At 52.0% G+C, this 14,436-nt stretch overlaps 1 long non-coding RNA gene across 1 annotated transcript in view; it reads right to left on the bottom strand.

The window, feature by feature from the left end:
* Positions 1–3,978: 3,978 nt before the first annotated feature.
* Positions 3,979–14,436, bottom strand: part of LOC118149725 (uncharacterized) — a 52,641-nt gene continuing 42,183 nt past the window's right edge. Inside the window, exons 3-6 of the long non-coding RNA XR_013530246.1 lie at positions 8,526–12,448; positions 5,448–5,632; positions 5,140–5,362; positions 3,979–4,137 (exon numbers count right to left, since the gene is read on the bottom strand). This is a non-coding gene — a long non-coding RNA (uncharacterized LOC118149725). The remainder of the gene's footprint in view (positions 4,138–5,139; positions 5,363–5,447; positions 5,633–8,525; positions 12,449–14,436) is intronic.

The following is a 14,436-nucleotide window of genomic DNA, read 5'->3' as shown; positions in this document are numbered from 1 at the left end:
CGTCTGGACGGCGGTGACCATGCAGCGCTGAAGCCATGTGGAAAATCCCATGTGTGTGATTCCACCCCCAAGAGGCTACAAATGCCTGTGCCTCCCTGGCTTGGGGAGATTCACAACCCAACCTCTACCCGCGTGAATGTTGTGGGGGGAGGGTGCAAAATGTTTAGTTTCTTTCACTTTTCAAATGAACCATATGAAATTGTATTAAAAAAAAAAAAAAGAAGTTGTCAGTATTTGGCCGCTTTACGTCTCTTAAAAGGCAATTTCATACGGTCTGGTGTGAACCCTCCCAGCAAACCCTCAGGGTAGTTTTTGTAATGACCGCAGGCACCGGAGGCACGACCCTGGCAGGCCTGTGCCCAATCATTACCACACAATTGCTGATGGCCTTTGCCTTACACTCCTTGGAACCTAAGATGCCACCAAGAATAAGGGCCCCTTTGCCTGGTGATGGTCGAGGCAAGCTGCTGACTGAGCTCCGCAGATTTGTAAGCGGTTTGTTCTCCCCAGCATTTTAGGGGGGCTGTGCATGCTCAGAGATGCACACCTGCGAGGACTGATGAGCTGGCCCAGGAGAAAGAGCCCCCACCCACCCACCCACAAGCACGGTGTCCACCCCCTGCAGACAGGGGCAGTTCTTACCACCAGGGCCTTGAGGTTGAGGGCCAGTCCTAGGGGAGAGCCGTGGACTGGGGTGGGCAGAGGGAGGCCAGCCTGCAAGCTCCCAGTGAGGAGAGGGTTCACCCAGGGGCTTCGGCTGAGCTCAGGCTGAGTCCAGGAGACAAAGCACCAGTGCCAGCTGGTGGATGCCTGACTCACCTGGCCCTGCCCTTCCAGAATGCGGAGGTGAGCGCCTCCCAGGCGTCAATGTGCTGTGGCCACACAGAGGGAGTGGAATAGCTCCCCACCGACCTGCAGTTGCATTGAGATGTCCAGACATACCCGGAGTGCAGGGAGAAGCATGCCTCCCACAGAAGGGGGCTCTCAGGGTGAGGAGGCTGGCTTCCCAAGCCAGGCCGGAAATGGCTACAGTAGCAAGAGAGAGAGACCAGCTGGGGGCCGTGTCAGCGTGTGGGGTGGGTGAGGGCTTCCGCACACATGGGAAGGTTTGAACCTCGTACGAGCGCCAGGTCTAGTGGGGACACCTGGGCCTTCTCATCAGCCCGCCTGGAGCCTGGAGCAGAGAACACGGGGGTGAGGTTTAAATGCCATGGGTAGCCAGTTACCAGAAATGGAGTCAGACTCTACTGCACACGGACAAGCCCCCTTCCTGGGGTCGGATGCAAGGTTCTGTGGCATGCACAACATGCGTATGTGTTCACATGTGTGTCACTGAGGGAATGTGATGGCCCCCGTAAGCCCTGCCATATCAGCATCCCTATCAACATGGGGTGCTCCAGCCGGGCCTCTCCCTAGAGCATCTTCACAGAACTGAGGCTGTCAAAATACACTCACAATTTCCAGCTATGAACAGTTCAACATGTACCAGACACCCCTGTACCACCCCCCAGATTTAACAAATGTTCTTTTCCATATTTGCTCTGTAGTGTTCTTTAAGGAGATCAACGCTAGAGAGTTAGAGTTACAGCTCCACCCACTCTGCCTTCCCACCCCCCCGCCCCCACAGAGGTTACCCCCGCCAAGCTTTGCTGCCCCTCACGCGTTGTTGCTGCCATTGCCCCTATGTCAACACCCGGAAACCGCACGGCACGCGTGATTCACGTAAAGGGCATCACACTGTCCAATCCTTCGACTACTGGCTTTTTTCTCCTCGATATCACATTGTTGTTTGTTTTGTTTTTGTTTTGAGATGGAGTCTCGCTCCGTAACTCAGGCTGGAGTGCAATGGGGCAATCTCAGTCACTGCAACTTTCCTTCCCAGGTTCAACAATTCTCCTGCCTCAGCCTCCCAAATAGCTGGGATTGCAGGCACCTGCCACCATGCCTGGCTAATTTTTGTATTTTTAGTAGAGATGGGGTTTCACCCCGTTGGCCAGGCTGGTCTTGAACTCCTGACCTCAAGTGATCCGCCCAGCTCAGCCTCCCAAAGCGCTGGGATTACAGGTGTGAGCCCCCGCGCCCGGATGATGCAATGTTTTTGGTTATCAGCATTGACTCGGGCAGCTCTCATCGTTCACCTGAAATGTGGCACAGGATGCTCCTCCACCTGCAGCCAGGCCACAGCTCATGCCGCCTCCGCTTGCCTCCTGGCAGGCAGGCTGTGTCACGTTTCCCTTATAGCCCTCGTTTTTGGAGGAAGAGTGCAAGGCTGCTCAGCCAGGAAGTGGCAAGACCAGAGCGCGCACACAAGGCTGCAGACCCCAAATCTCCCATTCCTTTTTTTGTGTGTGATGGAGTCTCACTCTGCTGCCAGGCTGGAGTGAAGTGGTGCGATCTCGGCTCACTGCAACCTCCAAATCCCTGGTTCAAGCGATTCTCCTGCCTCAACCTCCCAAGTAGCTGGGACTACAGGCGCCCACAAGACTACACACACACCCAGCCAATTTTTGTGTTTTTACTAGAGATGGTGTTTCACCATGTTGGCCAGGATGGTCTCGATCACCTGACTTCATGATTGGCCTGCTTCGGCCTCCAAAGTGCTGGGGTTACAGGCGTGAGCCACCGTGCCCATCCCAAATCTCCCATTCTTGCCACGTCCTCAGGCAGAGTTTACACAGCAGCTCACGGAGCCTCGGTGAAACTACAAACCCCCCGGCTGAGCACACTGGTGGTGCTGGTTTTAAAGAGAGATTCCTGGGCACTCTGCTCCTCAACACTCTTCCTCTAAAAACAAGGACTGCAACGGAAAGGTGAAACAACTCGTCTGCCAGGAGGAAGGAGGATGGTGTGTGAGCTGCGGCGTAGCTGCAGGTGGAGGAGCGTCCTGAGCCACATTGCAGGTGAACGATCAGAGCCGCTTGAGTCAATGCTGATCAGCCAAAAGGACAGCTTAACTTTCCTGCCCCTGAGTGCAGGCTGGACTTAGTCCTTCGCTTCTAACAAGAGATTAGGGCCGACGTGCAGCAATGTTGCTTCCGACACGAGGTTACAGAAAGACCGTGGCCTCCTCAGCCTCTCTCCCTCTCTGTGGAAAGCTGCTGCTGTGCTGTGCTGTGCCCTAAGGGGTCCCAGCTAGCGAGAAACAGCGGCTTCCTGCAAACAGCCAGCGGAGGCCTGAGGTTGGCCAGCGATTTGGAACTGGGTCCTGCAGCCCCATTTGAAGCCACCATGACCCCAGCCCGGACCAATGCCTTGACTCTGGGCATGTGAGATCCCTGGGCCGGCACCGCTCAGCCAGGCAGGCCCATGTTCTGCAACGCACAAAAACCATGAGATGGTAAATGCGTTGTCTTCAGCCCCGAGGCTGGGGGAGCGTTAGGCGGCAGCAGATATCTGAGGAACCTGTTCGGCCCAAGGAGGCCAGGCAAGGGGACACAGAGGAACGTGGGCCCAGCAGGTTCCACCACCCACAGCCTCCAGACACCTCTTCCCCATCATGTCCTGGCCTCAGAGGGCATGTGACAACCCACCCCCCGGGCCTGAGGCGGCAGCCACCAACATGAACCCTGTCACAGTGTGCTGAGCTGTGCCCACGCCAGGGCCAACCCCAGCACATCCACGTGCAGAGGGACGTGCTGATAGTGAAGCCTCCCTCTCGCAATCCCCCTCCCTCTTCCAGGCAGGCAGCCCTCTCTCTAGTCCTCTGCCAGTTCCCTTGCTGCCTTGACTCTGGAATCAGCAGAGCCAGCCCCAGTTTTCACAGAGCCCGCCCTCGGTGGAGGTTTCTTCCTGACTCTGACCTGCTGACACCAAACCCAGCAGCCCTCGCCACAGGAGGGTTTTGGAACTCCCGCCACCGTGCTAAGGGGCTTGGGAGTCAGACAGACCTGGGTTTCCTATTCCCACCCACCACCCTTCTCCCTAAGCCTCAGGCCTCCCTCCCCTCATCTGTGAAATGGGATCAGTCATCTACCTACCTCCAGATGACAGAGATTCCAGGACAGGAAGCAGACAGTGCGTAGGGCATGCCGGATCTCAGGCTGTGGTTTAGGCGAGCTCAGGGACCGGCCAGGGAGGCTCCCTCTTGCACCCCTCCAGCTCTGTGTACAAGGCCTTGCTGCTTCTCTGGGCGCCAGGCTGTGGGAAGTAGAAAAGCTTAGTTTCCTTTCTTGTTAAAGAATAAGTGTGCTAATAACTTTGTTAAGCCCTGTGCTATGTAGCTGTTAGACACGCCGTGCTTACAGGCACGTGGTACATTCTGTGTCCTGTACTTTAACCAAGATACCTGTGCTGGACGTGCTCACAGGCATGCCCCAGCTCTCCACTGCTTTTACCTGTTTAGAGAGTTTTAAGTTGTTAGCCAATCGGGTTTTAGTTTAGAACGTGAGGTCTGGCTCCAGCCAACGGAGATCAGACACAGCAGTAAGGACGACCCCAAATGCGTAAGGGATAAATCTGTGTGTTTTCCTGTGTTCATTGTACTCTCATGGCACGATGGCTAGTGAGGGTCCCCTTCCTCCAGGAAGTAAAAATCACGTTGCTGAAAAACCCTTTGTCTCAGTGCTCATTTTTTTTTTTTTTGCGGCACCGAGCAGCTATTTCCAACACATGCTGAGAAGTGCCTCTGTCCCCAAGGCCCTAGTGATGCTCATCCCTCAGCCTAGAATCCCCCCTGCTCCCTGCTAACTCTTTTTATTTAGGCAAACTTTACATCACAAAACTTATCACTTTAACCATTTTATTTATTTGATTTGATTTTTAAATTTAGAGACGACATCCCACTCTGTCACCCAGGATGGCGTGCAGTGAGGTCACAGCTCACTGCAGCTTCCGGCCTCCTGGGTTGAAGTGATCCTCCTGCCTTGGCCTCCCGAGTAGCTGGGACTATAGGTGTGTGCCACCATGCCACCCTGCCTATTTTAACCTGGACAATACAGTGGCATTTGGGTCATTCACAGAGTTCTTGCAACCAGCAGCACCATCCATCTAGCACCAGAGCACTCCCATGACCCCAGAACAGAACCCCGTCTCTGTTAGCAGCCACTGCCACTCCCCCTCCTGACTCCTGCCCCAACCCCTGGCAAGCACTCGTGAGCTTTCTGTGTTTATGGATTTGCCTACTGCAGACATTTCACGTACATGGAATCACAACATGCCGTCATATTTATGATTGCCTCACAGTTTCCACGCCAGGCTGCGGTGGGACTCAGAACGTCTTTCCTTTCCACACGGGATGCATGGACTACGCTGTTTATCTGTTCATCAGTGACAGACCCTTGGTAGTGTCCAGCCTCTGGCTATCGTGGATAATGCTGCTATGGCATCTGTCTGAGCGCCTGTTTGAATTCTCTTGAGCAGACACCTAGGAGCAGAACTGCTAGGTCAGAGGATGATTCTTCATATAATTTTGAGGAACTACCTCCCCCCACCACACACCCAATTCTTACCAGTCTGTCAGATCTCAGTGCTGCCTGGCCTTTGTTCACCTCCTCCTCATCCTTGCCCCATGCTTTCAGATCCTTCTTGGCTTTGCGGAAACTTCCGGATGAAGCGGGTAAGCCTCCTGCAGGCAGGGATGTATGCCTCGCTGCCCTGAACCCTGGTCTGGCACATGAAGGCCTGCCGTGAGTATCTGTTCACACATGAATAGAAGACCAGGTATGAGCTAACAGGTGTGCAGAGATGGTGCCCATGAATCTGGGAGGAGGGCCATGCCAGAAGCCAGGGCACAGGGCAGGCTGGAAGTGCTGGGAGTTTACACCCCAGGAGCTGCCCTCCAACAGCAAATGGGAGTCAAGGTTTGCGGGCTGTCTACAACTGCCGCTCCTGGCCCCCCAACAACAAGATGGAGCCCCAGCTGCTCACTGCTGCATCTGGTCCGGCTCCTTTCCTTCCCCACTGTGCCCCCGCCCTCCCACTGTGCTTTTCGGATCCCTCCCGATAGACTCTTTCTACTCAGATCCCAGCTCCCAGCTCCCAGCTCCCAGGGAACTGGCTGCCCAGGGAACCCAATCTAAAACAGCAGGGTCAGCCTCTGGCCCAAGGGAGGAACAACTTTGCCGTTAGTCAGAATGAATAATAATTTATAAGGAGAATGAATAACAAGTAGGAGACCTTCCCAAGGTCACTGCACCAGACATGGCGAGATGCTCATTCTCTCGGGCTGCACCAGGCCATGCTGCCTCCTATGAAGATTCAGTCGGGCGGGGGCTGCAGGAGGCAGGTGAGGTGTCCAGGCTGCGACACGTCAGGTGGGCGCTCTCTGGGAGTCCTGCAAGCGCAGGGCCGGCACCTGAGGGTGGGCCCCACTGTACCCTGGTGGCCTTGGTCCAGAGTCTGGGTGACTCGTGTACATGTGTGTCAGTGTGTCTCTGTGTGTATGCATGTGTGTATGTGTGTGTACATGTGTAATGTGCAGATGTATATGTCTTGTGCTTGCATGTGTATACATGTATAGATACATGTGTGTATTGTCCCTGTGTGCATGACTGTGTACATATATGTATGTGTGTACTGTATGTGTGTATATTCATGAATGTGTGCATGTGTGTACGTGCGTCGGTGGGTGTGTGCGTGTGTGTACATGTATCAGTGGGTGTGTGCGTGTGTGTACGTGCGTCGGTGGGTGTGTGCGTGTGTGTACGTGCGTCGGTGGGTGTGTGCGTGTGTGTACATGCGTCGGTGGGTGTGTGCGTGTGTGTACATGCGTCGGTGGGTGTGTGCGTGTGTGTACATGCGTCAGTGGGTGTGTGCGTGTGTGTACATGCGTCGGTGGGTGTGTGCGTGTGTGTACATGCGTCGGTGGGTGTGTGCGTGTGTGTACATGTATCAGTGGGTGTGTGCATGTGTGAGTCTGCTCACCTAATAATAGCTATCAAGTGCTTATCATGAGTCAAATATTATTCTAAGAGTTTTACTTTTTTTAACCCACTGAATTCTCAGAACCCCATAATTTGGGTCCTACCATCATCCCCATTTTACAAATGGGGGAACTGAGACTCCAGAGGCGAAGTGGTTTTCCTAAGACCACACGAGTGGTGGGATGCAAAGCCCTCTAGCCAGCTCCGGATCCACCCCCTGAGCCTCCAAAGCAGATCCTGGAGATGTGAGCAAAACTGTTTCCCCCAGCCACCCGGCAGAGGGACACTCTGGCCTGCCATCTTTCCCTTGGTTCTAGCTCCTTCCCACGCTAGGAAGGCAAGAACACCAGCGTGTATGTAGCACATGTGGTTATTCCACAGTCAGGAGGGAGGACTCCAGGAGGCAGGCAGCTCCTGCAAACTCATGGGGCGTGGGTGGTGTGGGAGACAGGGAGGCTCTACAACGCCAGCCTACAGCCTGGCCTCGGAGAGGAAGGGGTACCCCATATGTCCTCCAGACCCTTTCCGTTTCAGCTAAGGGCTGGGAGATTTGCCCCCAAATCACCCGAGCTCTGCATAAGCTGCACGCCTTCTTCAATGGCCGATGGCTGACAGAGCTGGCTCTGCCCCAGCTCACGGGCTTGGCCACTCTCCAGGGCACCTCCCACCTGGCCTCAGCTCTTCTGGGGCAGCTGCCTTTGTTCCCTGTACCTCCGGCTTTAGTGGGAAAGAAAGGGGCCAGGAGGGACCCACAGGCTGGGAGGTGCCTCCCGCACGTATATTTAGCTGACTTGGGCTGTGTCCCGCCTGGCTCCTGGACATCTGGCCGCATCTGCCTGCTGAAGTTGGACGATGGGACCCAAGAGGAGACCGCCTGCGGTGACACTGTGGACAGACAGGCTGGCCAAGGCCAGAATGATATGTTTTGCAGTTCCTCCAGGACCAGAGAACAAAGACCGCCCTGGGATTTTGCTGTCAGAATTCTCCTTTGAAATCAACATGGTTTTTATCTCCATTTAATTTTTGAAACTTTGTTTCCTTGTACAAGCAATATCTCTCCACCTTGGAGGAATGAGAAATACAAAGTATCATAAAGAAAGGCTGAAATGTCTCTGCTCCACTATACAGCAAGGGAATGCACCCCTTCGCCTCTACTCCATACACAGCGGGGTGACTCTCACAGCGTGAGTCTGAGTGCAAGAGGCCGGACCCTGGGAGGCTCCGTTCACCATGACTCAGAGGCCGCAACCGTGGAAACTAGCCTGGGGCATTCGGAGCCAGACTGGCCACCCCGGGGAGAGGAGTGAGGGCCTGGAAGGGGGTCTGGAATGTTCTATGGCTTAATCAGGTGCTGATTACACATGGGAGTTTCATTTGTGAAAATTCATCAAGCTGGACATTCACAATTTGTGCACTTTTCCGTATGAATGGGCAATAAAATATTTACTATTTTATTAAAATTTTTCCCCTTTCTATTCTCAAGGCATTGCCAGTATTAATATTCTGGGTTGTTTCCTTATATACATTTTGCCACACATCTACACACATTATTTTTTCTAAGAAAGATAAACTCATCTTCTACCTCCTGTGTTTTCACAGGAGGTAATAAATGCTGAAGCCACACTGTGGGGGTCCCACCCTGAACCCTCCAGCCAAGCCACTCACCTCCCAAGCTGTTGATGTGCAGGTGACAGTAGGGACTCTGTAACTGTGAGCTCTTCAGGTAACAGTAGGGACTCTGTAACGGTGAGCTCTTCAGGTGACAGTAGGAACTCTAACGGTGAGCTCTTCAGGTGACAGTAGGAACTTTAACTGTGAGCTCTTCAGGTGACAGTAGGAACTCTAACTGTGAGCTCTTCAGGTGACAGTAGGGACTCTGTAACCGTGAGCTCTTCAGGTGACAGTAGGGACTCTGTAACCGTGAGCTCTTCAGGTGACAGTAGGGACTCTGTAACGGTGAGCTCTTCAGGTGACAGTAGGGACTCTGTAACGGTGAGCTCTTCAGGTGACAGTAGGGACTCTGTAACGGTGAGCTCTTCAGGTGACAGTAGGAACTTTAACTGTGAGCTCTTCAGGTGACAGTAGGAACTCTAACTGTGAGCTCTTCAGGTGACAGTAGGAACTCTAACTGTGAGCTCTTCAGGTGACAGTAGGGACTCTGTAACCGTGAGCTCTTCAGGTGACAGTAGGGACTCTAACTGTGAGCTCTTCAGGTGACAGTAGGGACTCTAACTGTGAACTCTTCAGGTGACAATAGGGACTCTGTAATGGTGAGCTCTTCAGGTGACAGTAGGGACTCTGTAACCGTGAGCTCTTCAGGTGACAGTAGGGACTCTAACTGTGAGCTCTTCAGGTGACAGTAGGGACTCTAACTGTGAGCTCTTCAGGTGACAGTAGGAACTCTAACTGTGAGCTCTTCAGGTGACAGTAGGGACTCTGTAACCGTGAGCTCTTCAGGTGACAGTAGGGACTCTAACTGTGAGCTCTTCAGGTGACAGTAGGGACTCTAACTGTGAACTCTTCAGGTGACAATAGGGACTCTGTAATGGTGAGCTCTTCAGGTGACAGTAGGGACTCTGTAACCGTGAGCTCTTCAGGTGACAGTAGGGACTCTAACTGTGAGCTCTTCAGGTGACAGTAGGGACTCTAACTGTGAACTCTTCAGGTGACAATAGGGACTCTGTAACGGTGAGCTCTTCAGGTGACAGTAGGGACTCTGTAACCGTGAGCTCTTCAGGTGACAGTAGGGACTCTAACTGTGAGCTCTTCAGGTGACAGTAGGGACTCTAACTGTGAACTCTTCAGGTGACAATAGGGACTCTGTAACGGTGAGCTCTTCAGGTGACAGTAGGGACTCTGTAACTGTGAGCTCTTCAGGTGACAGTAGGGACTCTGTAATGGTGAGCTCTTCAGGTGACAGTAGGGACTCTAACTGTGAGCTCTTCAGGTGACAGTAGGGACTCTGTAACTGTGAGCTCTTCAGGTGACAGTAGGGACTCTGTAACTGTGAGCTCTTCAGGTGACAGTAGGGACTCTGTAACGGTGAGCTCTTCAGGTGACAGTAGGGACTCTGTAATGGTGAGCTCTTCAGGTGACAGTAGGAACTCTAACGGTGAGCTCTTCAGGTGACAATAGGGACTCTAACTGTGAGCTCTTCAGGTGACAGTAGGGACTCTGTAATGGTGAGCTCTTCAGGTGACAGTAGGGACTCTGTAATGGTGAGCTCTTCAGGTGACAGTAGGGACTCTGTAATGGTGAGCTCTTCAGGTGACAGTAGGAACTCTAACGGTGAGCTCTTCAGGTGACAATAGGGACTCTGTAACCGTGAGCTCTTCAGGTGACAGTAGGGACTCTGTAACCGTGAGCTCTTCAGGTGACAGTAGGGACTCTGTAACCGTGAGCTCTTCAGGTGACAGTAGGGACTCTAACGGTGAGCTCTTCAGGTGACATTAGGGACTCTAACTGTGAGCTCTTCAGGTGACAGTAGGGACTCTAACTGTGAGCTCTTCAGGTGACAGTAGGGACTCTGTAACTGTGAGCTCTTCAGGTGACAGTAGGGACTCTGTAACTGTGAGCTCTTCAGGTGACAGTAGGGACTCTGTAACGGTGAGCTCTTCAGGTGACAGTAGGGACTCTGTAATGGTGAGCTCTTCAGGTGACAGTAGGAACTCTAACGGTGAGCTCTTCAGGTGACAGTAGGGACTCTAACTGTGAGCTCTTCAGGTGACAGTAGGGACTCTAACTGTGAGCTCTTCAGGTGACAGTAGGGACTCTAACTGTGAGCTCTTCAGGTGACAGTAGGGACTCTAACTGTGAGCTCTTCAGGTGACAGTAGGGACTCTAACTGTGAACTGTTCTTCAACTTGCTCTTTTCACTGAATCTAGTGCAAACCTCTTTCCAAACCAAGAACTAGCACTTGCCCTACGTACGAGGGAACCATAAATACAGGTCAACATCCAACTGGATCCTCTACATGCTCTCCATCCATCTTGAACATGTAAATGATTTGACCATGGACGGAAAAGTCACAAGAGTGCTCACACAACGTAATTCATTCATTAAATCAGAAATGCATTTTGAAATCGAAAGTGAGATAAGATAGGGTGTAGGGTGGAGACTAGCCGGTTGTTCATCAGATTGCTTCCCATACTCCTGACAACGCAGGTTGTCTCCATTTCCCAGCCTCCCTTGCAGCCAGGACGGTCACATGACAGTCTGTCCAGTGAGACTGGGACATAATGGTGGGCACGCCTGGCCTTGGAAACTCCCCACACCCATCCTTCCCAAGTCTTCACCATCTGCTGGCTGGATGCCAGGAATCCTCCCGAGACCCTGGTGCCTAGGGGATGGTGAAGCCACCACAGGGAAAGGGCCTGGGCCCTGAGTCACCTCATGGAAGACCACCCGCACACCCAACTAGAATTTGTGTAGAGAACAAAATCACGGCGCCACGTCTCGTAAATGTCTGGGTTGATGGTACAGCGGTTCCTCACCCTCATGCAGTGCATGAATTTGGAAGATGTGCTTCTTCTGCTTCTCACTCAAGTCCCTTCACTCGCCTCCATCACCCGCGTCAACATCACCGTCCTCATCTTCAGGAACTACTTCTTGAGTCTTCTAACTCTGTTTTCCAAAACACACCATCTTCTCTTCACTTCTGAGTTCTCTGAGATTTTAATACACCCTGGGCGCTGTTGAGGTTCATTTTATCAAGACACGACTCTCTGCCAGGCACGGGGGCTCACGCCTGTGATCCCAGCACTTCCGGAAGCAGAGGTGGGTGGATCACTTGAGCTCAGGATTGTGAGACCAGCCTGGCCAACATGGTGAAACACCGTGTCTATTAAAAAATACAAAAACTAGCCAGGCATGGTCGTGCACACCTGTAGTTCCAGCTACTCAGGAGGCTGAGGTGGGAGGCAGAGGTTGCAGTGAGCTGAAATCATGCCACTGCACTCCAGCCTGGGTGACAGAGTAAGACTACACCTCAAAAAAAAAAAATCACAACAGGTTTCATTCTGCACCCCCACTCCCACCCCTTTTGACTTGTAGGGTTGGGTTCCACTCCTTACAACCAATGTTTCTTTTTCTTTTCTTTTTTTTTTTTTTCAAGATAAGGTCTCACTCTGTCACCCAGGCTGGAGTGCAGTGGTGCAATCACGATTTCCTGTAGCCCTGATCTCCTAGGCTCGAGTGATTCTCTGGCTTCATCTCCCGAGTAGCTAGGACGACCGCCGCTCGTCACCATGCCCGGCTATTTCTGTTTTTTTGTAGAGACAAGGTCTTGCTACGTTGCTCAGGCTGGTCTCAAACACCTGGGCTCAGTGATCCTCCTGCCTCAGCCCCTCCAAAGTGCTGGGGTTGCAGGCGTGAGCCACCGTGCCCAGCCCAGTGTTTCTTTTTAAAGACATGTTTAAAAGGCAGTGTCTGCACTTGGGAGGTCCGCCCTCAGGAAGAGCTACTGAATCTGTGGGTTTTTTGTTGTTGTTGTTTTTCCCTCCTTTGTTGTTGTTTCCCTCAGTTTTCCTCTAAGAGTTTCTCAGTTGAGGTTGTTTCAAAACAAGGTGTCTTCCCAGACAGTACTTGGCTGTGCAAAGAGAAATCATTAAAAGACTAACCTGTGAAGACTCAATGGTTAGATGACTTTCTTTCTAAACTGATACAGTTTGTTCTTATTATTATTTCATTTCTATTTTGGAGATTTGCAAGCCCATAAAAGGGTAGGGTGAATAACATAACAAACACCCACAGCTAGGCATGGCGGCGCATGCCAGTAACTCCAGCACTTTGGGAGCCTGAGGCGGGTGGATCGCTGGAGTCCAGGAGTTCAAGAACAGCCTGGCCAACAGGGTGAAATCCCGTCTCTACTAAAAATACAAAAATCAGCCCAACATGGTGGTGTGTGCCTGTAATTCTAGCAACTTGAGAGGCTGACATAGGAGAATCACTTGAACCTGGGAGGTGGAGATTGCAGTGAGCTGAGATTGTGCCATTGTACTCCAGCCTGGGCAACAGAGCAAGACTCCATCTCAAAACAACAATAACAACAACAAAACACCCATGTACCCACCACTGAACCTCCATAATGGCCTGTCTTTTTTTTTTTTTTTTTTTTTTTTTTTTGAAACAGAGCTTCCCTCTTGTTGCCCAGGCTGGGGTTCACTGCAACCTCCTCCTCCCAGGTTTAAGCGATTCTCCTGCATGGCCAGTCTTGTGTTAGCCACACCACGTCCACCACACCCTCTGTTGTAAAGCATATGTTTGGGGGATGGAGGGAAACTTGGCCTTACATTTAAGGCTATCTCATATACTTACTCAAGATCACTGGAAAAAACCCATTTACATGGAAAATGACAAATACGCACCTATCTAAGAAGGCAGAGTATAATGAACCCCTCGTGCTCACCTAGGGTGCTATCTGGGGTGCCTACCTGGGGCCCATCACCAGCTTCCACCTGGAAGCCATCTTCTCTCCTCCACCCCCTATTCTACCTCCCCCTGACTTTTCTGAAGCATATGCCAGGCGAGCCATCCTTCCTCCAGGGAGCATCCCTGCTGACAGCTGTCTCTGTGCACATGTGCTTGAAGGATGTCAAGCCCTGCGGATATCCAGGGCTCAGGTATCAGTACCCCGTTTAGGTCTCAGCTGTGTGACCTTGGACAGGCGACTTCCCGTCTCTGAGCATTCTCCCTACACGGCCTTCCTCATGGGGCTTCTAAGGGCATTTTGTGAAAATGTCTGTGAAATGTGGAACACAAGAAATTCTGACCAGGCACAGTGGCTTACACCTGTAATCCCAGCTACTCAGGAGGCTGAGGCAGGAAGGAGAATGGCTTGAACCCAGGAGGCAGATGTTGCAGTGAGCCAAGATCATGCCACGGCACTCCAGGCTGGGCAACAGAGCAAGACTCTGTCTAAAAAAAAAAAAAAAGAAAAGAAAAGAAATTCTGATTAATGTTTTTCATGTACTTATTTATTTATTTTATTAATTTTTTTGAGATCGAGTCTTGCTCTGTCGCCCAGGCTGGAGTGCAATGGCACAATGTCGGCTCACTGCAACTGCCACCTCCATGGTTCAAGCAATTCTCTTGCCTCAGCCTCCCAAGTAGCTGGGATTACAGGTGTTCACCATCACATCTAGCTAATTTTTAAAATATTTTTGGTAGAGAGAGGGTTTCACCATGTTGGCCAGGCTGGTCTCAAACTCCTGCCCTTAAATGAGCCACCTGTCTCAGTCTCCCAAAGTGCTGGGATTACAGGCATGAGCCACTGCACCCAGCCTATTTTTGAGACAAGGTCTTACTGTTGCCCAGGCTGGAGTGCAGTGGCACAATCACAGCTCACTGAAACGTCCTGGCTCAAGCCATCCTCCTGCCTCAGCCTCCTGAGTCACTGGGAGCAAATTTTAAATTTATAATTCCAGCTAATTATTTTTTATTTTTTAGAGATGAGGTCTCTCCATGTTGCCCGGGCTGGCCTCCAACTCCTGGGCTCAAGTAATCCACTCGCCTTGGCCTCCCAAAGTGCTGGGATTACAGGTGTGGGCTACTATGCCTGGCCTGATCAGTACTGTT

This window comes from Callithrix jacchus, chromosome 20 (assembly GCF_049354715.1).
Source record: "Callithrix jacchus isolate 240 chromosome 20, calJac240_pri, whole genome shotgun sequence".
NCBI classification, from domain to species: domain Eukaryota; kingdom Metazoa; phylum Chordata; class Mammalia; order Primates; family Cebidae; genus Callithrix; species Callithrix jacchus.
The sequence above is the reverse complement of the archived record's forward strand: the minus strand, read 5'-3'. Positions and strand labels throughout refer to the sequence as shown.